The sequence below is a fragment of the Lutra lutra genome, chromosome 4 (assembly GCF_902655055.1).
Source record: "Lutra lutra chromosome 4, mLutLut1.2, whole genome shotgun sequence".
In the NCBI taxonomy this organism is placed as follows: domain Eukaryota; kingdom Metazoa; phylum Chordata; class Mammalia; order Carnivora; family Mustelidae; genus Lutra; species Lutra lutra.
Genome location: NC_062281.1, coordinates 98,055,121 through 98,061,120, shown reverse-complemented (window position 1 = coordinate 98,061,120; position 6,000 = coordinate 98,055,121). Strand labels below are relative to the sequence as shown.

Below are 6,000 nucleotides of genomic sequence, written 5' to 3'. Positions count from 1 at the left end.
ATAAAGTCTGTCCACTTCAAAGAGTGGATTTTGTACGGTCTATTTTGTTGATCAGAGGCCCAAATGCTGTTTTTCAGGTGTATTCAGAATTCTCAAGGCTGGGTAAGTGACTTCTTAAAAAGTGTGCCTTTAGTGCATTTAGCATTTTATATATTTTCTTCTGTTGTTAACTCTCTTTATGTGCATCTGTCAAAACTTTTCAATTAGATTGTTCCCTGATAAGATTATTAACTTCCCAAAGGCAAGTTGTATTTTATAGTTCTGCATTCATTTGCTAGGGTTTTTTGGGGTTTTTTTGTTTGTTTGTTTTAAAGCAACAACTACGTGGAAAGATCTCTGCTGGAAAAAAGATAAATAAGACGTGGTAGTTACACATTATTGGACAGTGGAATAACCAATACAAGGTAAGAAGGTGAGTATGGAAACCCAGAATGCTATGTGAATTCAAATAGGGGAGAGGAATGTTTTCAGCTTGTGAGAACTAGAGAAGGCTTTGGGAGGAGATGGCATTTGAGCTGGATGTTGGCAGACCCAGGAGAATTTTAGTAAGTAGAATTCTACCCATGAGAATGGGCAGGAAGGGAGAAATATACACATTAATTTGTGAAACATATATTGTCATGCTGGAGAGAGCACCCAGCACAGAACCACACTTTCCTAGTTTAGACTGGAACAAATGGAGAAGTGAAACAATGGAGTGGCAGATGGAACCCACAATTTTACCTTCATTACTAATTCAGGTTAAGCTGGAGAACTCAATTTTAGGCAAGCACGAAATAAGCCTGACCCACTTGCTGGTAGAAAATGGGAGCCAGGGCAGGCCTCCAGGTTATACAGACTATCCTTCAGCTTCGGAAAAGTTTTCCAGCTCTTACCTTTTACACTTGTATACTTGAAATTATCAAATTGAAATACAGAGTAGATGGCATTTAAATGTGAATTTATTGTCTTAAAATAGAGTTTATTTTGCACTGTTCCCCTTTCCCACAAAAGCACATGGTGAGGTGTCTAGATTTCATAGGCTACAGTGAATTCGAGTCAGTTCCTATCAAGATTTAATGAGGATCTGTGTATTTCACGGGGACTATTCAGGAGCCTCATAACTAGAAACGGAAATCCCTGGCCTGTTGTAACCTTGAAGGGTCTGCATTTTAAAGATGAAAGACACGTTTTAAAAAATAAAGCTCTATATTTCTGCATCTGAGCATAGTGGCTGGACCACTGGATTTACCCTTCGGAAGCTGGCTGCTCAAGTCAGCAGCCCCTGCCCCCTGGAGACAGGTGACGGATTGATGAGGGGTGGGCAGATGTCCTGAACTGCCAAGAGTGAGAAGAGGAAGCTGGTGGCAGGCTGGGGGTGGGGGTCAAGGTTGGCACATTAAACATGTGATGTCCTCTGAAGAATTACAACATATAGGAGAGACCATGGGGACTACAGGGATGGGGGAGAGCGATGGTGAGGGGCCAGTGACAGCTTTGGGAGCTCAAGTTCCCCAACTAAGGCTAGCTCAGGGTGGGTGTGTGTTTCCCCACACCAACTGCCCACAGTACTTGGTTAGGCATGCCTCTACAAGAGAGCTCATCATGTAAGCAGCTTTGGGTTCCAGCCAGATTCCAGACTTTCCACAGGGATCCCTAGCCCTACCCACACAAGACAACTAAGTAAGAAGAAAGCAAACATTCATAGAAACAGTTGACAACTGTTCAGTGCTTGCTTACTGGGCACCAGCCACTGCCCATACTCTTCACCTGGAGCCTGCAAGGTTGCCATTCTTAGCCCCTCACTTTTTGGACAGGGAAACAGAGACTCAAAGATGGAAGCCCACCCTGTTAAATCAGGACTGAAACCTGGGGTTGCCTGACTGCCTTCAGAGGTGTGTTCTTCCAGCAGTTTCCAGAAAAACGAGGTGGTGGGGGGGGTGGCCGCAGTGATTGCTCTGTTAGAGGAGGACAAGGGGGAGTGGTGGCTCTGGGGGTCTGGGTGTGTGTGGTTATTTGTGGGGTCATTTCCCGGGCTGTGTGTGAGTTTAAGTGTGCATAATGTACATTGGTTGCGGTGTGGGTGTATATGAATATTTGTAGTTCAGTTCTAGGAATGTGTGTGTATATGTGTGTGTGGATGGGGGGTCTGGTCCCTGGGCTGTATGAACGTATGTAGGTCTCCGGTGAAGGCAAACAGGCTTGGATTATGTGCATGATTGTGTGTGTGTGTGTGTGTGTGTGTGTGTGTGTGTGTGTGCTTGCGTACACGCGTTTGAGGGTGCAAGTATGCTGGGGTGCAGGGCGGGGTCGATCCCGGGCCATGTGTTAACTATGTCTGAATGTGTGTGTGGTGAGTCCCGGGGTCTGTGTGTGCATGTGTGTACGAGCGTGTGTGGCTGTGAGCGCGCCTAAGCTGTGGGGAGACAGGGGTGGGGGGCGGGGGCGGGGAGACGCCGGCAGGCCCCGCCCTCCGCTGCAGGTGGGCTGGGCCCGCGGCGGGGCCGGCCGCGCTCGCTGCTCTTGGCTCGCGGCCGCGCCGGGCTCGCAGGGCTGGGCTCGGGCTGCGGGGCGGCGCCGGGACAGGAAGCGGAAAGCGGCAGTGCAGCGGCGGCGGCGGCGGGGCTCTGCCTCTAAGGGAGCCCAGCGCAGGCCGCAGAGCCCGGACCGCTGTGAGCCGAGAGCGCGGGCCACGGAGCCCGCACGACCGGCGCAGAGGTGAGTCCCGTGGGAGGCCGGGCGCGGGGTGCATACCGCGGGCGCAGAGACGCCCCCGCCGCGGAGTCCCCGCACCCCCTACCCCGCACTGGGACCCCTGGTCCCCGCCCTCCTAGCCTCGGGCCGGGAGCCGGCTCCTCGCCTCCGCACCACACCCCTACCGTGCCTCCCGGGATCCCACTCCTTTCCCAAGCCTGCGAGGTGCGCCTCTCTTGCCCCGGCCCCTGCCTGCCCCGCGTTCGCTGTTGCGCCCCACTACCCCGGCACTCCCTCCCCGCGCCTCGGCCGCCGCCTGCTGCCCCGGCCGCACTTTGGGGTGCGCCCCGGCGTGCGCGTTCCGGCCGGCCGGCGGGGAGTGGCCGACGTTCCCGGGGCACCGGGTGGCCCTACCGGCCCTGCGGTGGGGGGAGGGGGACGGCGGGCCGCTCTCCGCTCCCCGGGAACCGGGCGCGCACCGCGGCTTCCAGCCCGCCGCGGGGCTCGACCTGGTAACCGCCAGCGCCGGGAGCCGCCGGGTCCTGCCTGGGTCAGAAACCGGCACAGAGCCGGCCTGTGTTCGCACCTCGCTTAAAAAATTGAGCCGGCCCCAGAGGCCTGGGGGGCGAGTCCGGTTGCGCCCGGGAGAGCGCAACAGGCAGGTAGGAGTTTACTTTCAAAAAACGCCGGGGTGGAGCGGAAGACATCCGGCAAGTCTCTGCCCGAGGTGCCCCGGTTGGAAGAAATCTCTCCGCGCCTGGGCAGCCTTCGCCACGGGCAGGACCTCATTTCCTCCTGCTGTCTTTGAACTGCCCCAAGCAACGCGCCCAGAGAAGTGTGAAGCTTTATAAAAATTTAAACGCGTCGCCGGTGGAGGCAGGCGTGGGGCGGAGCCGTGGCCTGGAGGAGATGAGCTGGTGAGCCTCGAAGCTGAGAAATCTCTTGCTCAGTTTTCACATCTACAGACCAGGTATAATGGCCCAGCCGGGAAGGTGTCGTGAGCCCGTGAGCCCGTTTAGCTCCTCGTTAAGAGATGTCAGAGCGCTTTATTGTGATGATTGTGTGGCTGGCGCGTGCATTTTGTTAAACCATTAGACCGGGCTGTGATTGGAAATGCATGTATTTTGAGACCTTTATGCCAAAAGCTAACAAGCTGTAAAGAATCTGGCATTTTCCCTGATATGTTTATAAATTTTACAGAGTTGCTGGAAAATATTATAGCTTGTGTCACCAATCAACAATGCTAATTAGCATTCTTCTTCCTGGGGGGGGGGGGTTGTTTGATTACACAGCTCCTAGGCTTTTTAGTGACATGGCAGAAACTGTCTAAAACCGGGGAAAAGCAATTAGTCATTTTATGTAACCACTAATTAGAGTTTTTAGAGTTGAATTAAATCAGTGTGATATAGCTGGGGCTTTGATTTCTGGGAGGAAACTGTTTTATTCTGCAGTTCATAGAAACAACACTCTTTACCTACCCATGGGCTTTTAGCATTCCCAAACATTGGTGTCTCTCAGGGTAATTAGTGGAACATAGAGTGTGAAGTTTTCACTGTTACAGCCTTTGCAGTGTGACTCGGTTGCAATTTAATTTGTAAGTAGAATGGGAGAAGAATTTTGGGAATGGCCTGTTTGTAAGGACAGCTTACCAAGCAGGACGTTTTTATTGTCTTAGGTGTTTGAACAACAGGACAGAACCGTAAAGGAGAGTTTCCCTACAAGCCCCAATTCCATGTCACCCCAGTCTGCTGAAGAATAAACAGATGTGGGGTTAAAAACATCTTCTTCCTCCATCCCCCTAACACACACAAACACACACCCTCACTGCCTCAGACCTGGCATCGCGTATCGCATTGTATTTTAATAGGCAGTGTGTACCTTTTGGCTGGGAACCCCTTAGGAGGTCCAGCTGTTTCTGATTCTTTTCTCCTGGACGCCCCACAATGCTTGGGACGCTGAACCTGTGAGCAGGAGTTGGAATTACAAAATTCTTTGTGGGTTATGTATGTTTGGGGGCAGTCCGTGATTGTTGCCTACCCTCTGAGATGTAAATAAACAGTTCTGGTAATTGCTGAATTGCTGTACGTTTTCCATGGTTCAAGCCCTGGATCCTTCGCTTACTGTGACCTTGCTTTCCTTAACTGTAACTTGACCTGAATGCTTGTTGTTCCTTATATGGTGTGTTCTGAGGATTAAGTGAGATATTACATACAAAAGACTTAAACAGCCCACAGCATATAGTAAGCACACGATGAACTGTAGTCTGTTTTTTTATTAGTGCCAGGCACTCTCTCTGTCAAGTGAACTAGCTGTGGTTAGGGGGCTAGCTGTGTGCGGACATGTGATGTGGGCATCGTGCTGTGCCATTTTCCAGAAGGTGGACAAGACAGGTGTAAGTGGAGGGGCGCCTGGGTGGCTCAGTGGGTTAAAGCCTCTGCCTTTGGCTCGGGTCATGGTCCTGGGGTCCTGGGATCTAGCCCTGCATTGGGCTCTTTGGTCAGCGGGGAGCCTGCTTCCCTCTCTCTCTCTGCCTGCCTCTCTGCCTACTTGTGATCTCTGTCAAATAAATAAAATCTTAAAAAAAAAAAAAAAAGACAGGTGTAAGTGGATTTGAGGCTGGACCATGTCTTTGCTAGTGGATTTGGTCTTGCCTGAAGCCTGATGAAAATGTGCATGCCGCTCTCCCATCAGGGTCTTTCTGAATCCCATTTATTGGACAGTGATCACTGAACTTGGCACCATGGGATTTACAGAGAAGGTAGTACTCGTAAAATCTATTTTTTGAAGCTTAAAAATCTAGCAGGGGATAAGGGGGTCACTTGAAAATAGATATGCATGATAGAACCCCAGACACTTTAAGCATTCACAGCTCTTCGGAAATCTATACCTAGCTGCTGGGGGTGTTTCAGAGGTAATTAGGGACTGGAGCCAAGAGCAGTTATTCTAGGAAGGTGAGTTGAAATCATTGGCAAAACAGGTAAAATGAGGTTGACATTTTCTTTGCCTGTGTACAGTGGCCCAGGATCATTCTTCTAGAAGAGGTCTATTGTAATACAAGTATCACTGGATTTGTCACAGATGCCACAAGCCCTCTGATCCCTGTATCAGTGACCTGGATGACGTGTTATGGTTTAGAGACCAGAAGTTCATCAAAACGTTTTGCAGATCTTGGGGCGCCTGGGTGGCTCAGTGGGTTAAAGCCTCTGCCTTCGGCTCAGGTCATGATCCCAGGGTCCTGGGATCGAGCCCCACATTGGGCTGTCTGCCCAGCGGGGAGCCTGCTTCCTCCTCTCTCTCTGCCTGTCTCTCTGCCTACTTGTGATCTCT

At 51.2% G+C, this 6,000-nt stretch overlaps 1 protein-coding gene across 2 annotated transcripts in view; it reads left to right on the top strand.

Annotated features, from left to right (window-relative positions):
• The first annotated feature begins 2,539 nt into the window (after positions 1 to 2,539).
• The window catches only part of VANGL1 (VANGL planar cell polarity protein 1), a 46,723-nt gene continuing 43,262 nt past the window's right edge, over positions 2,540 to 6,000 (top strand). The window contains exon 1 of one of the 2 annotated variants that reach the window (XM_047725700.1): positions 2,540 to 2,697. The gene's annotated coding sequence lies outside the window, so the exon portion shown is untranslated. Of the gene's footprint in view, positions 2,698 to 3,479; positions 3,644 to 6,000 lie in introns of those variants that run through there. The other variant, XM_047725701.1, reaches the window with a different exon arrangement.